Source organism: Zerene cesonia, chromosome 15 (assembly GCF_012273895.1).
Source record: "Zerene cesonia ecotype Mississippi chromosome 15, Zerene_cesonia_1.1, whole genome shotgun sequence".
NCBI classification, from domain to species: domain Eukaryota; kingdom Metazoa; phylum Arthropoda; class Insecta; order Lepidoptera; family Pieridae; genus Zerene; species Zerene cesonia.
Genome location: NC_052116.1, coordinates 5,964,408 through 5,965,372, shown reverse-complemented (window position 1 = coordinate 5,965,372; position 965 = coordinate 5,964,408).

Here is a 965-nt window from a genome sequence, read left to right as displayed (position 1 = left end):
ACTTTTTTGGTATTTTTTAGGATACATTATTTTTTACGTGTTGATGTAAGGAATATTAAGTTGCAATAAATTGTTATATATCACATGATGCTTAAATCATTTTTTTTATATATAGCCTATAGCTCTTTGGGATCACTTTCAATCGATCGATCACAAATCACAAATCCAAGAATTTTGAAATCGGACCTATAGTTTCTGTGATCACCTTAGACTACAACGTCATAAACTCACAAAATCATGCAATTTACCTTCTTGTAATATTAGTATAGATTGATCTCAAATTAGGTATTTGAAACAGCTTGAAACTTTTCTATCTAAGAGAGTTTCATCTGTTATGGATCTCGATTAATAAAATCATTCCTCAAGGGAAACACTATTTAATAAATACCAATCGGTAAATTATATTGTATTCTCAATAAACTATAAAAATGTTTATATAGCACTTCTGAGACTAACTCGTACAATATAAAGATTTTCCACACAAACATCTAAAAGGTTTTTGGTGTCATCGTGGCAAAGAACTTACACGTGTTTATTCAATATTAGTCATTCAGTATTCGTATATACATTATGCATAATATAAATAGCAAATAATAACAAATTAATCATATCAAAGCTCTTTTACGAGTGATTTATTGTTGAATTACGGTAATTTAACAGTAAGTGATTGAATAATTGCAGGCGCTTGCACTTTTAATACAGATCAATAATCGTATTATGAGATAGACATGAAAACAATCATTTGGACCTAATTCTTGCATAACCTTAGTTTTTTAGACGTTAATAATTTTAAATAAAGATTAGCATAAGTAACTACGTTCGAATTCCACACAAATAATGGAAATCATGCAATATTCAGATGTTATCACAGACTATATTAGAGTAGAATGTAATACCTAGTCTTGCCATAAATATTGTAATAAAGAAAAAAGAAAATTGTTAACTGCAAATAACATTTATTACTT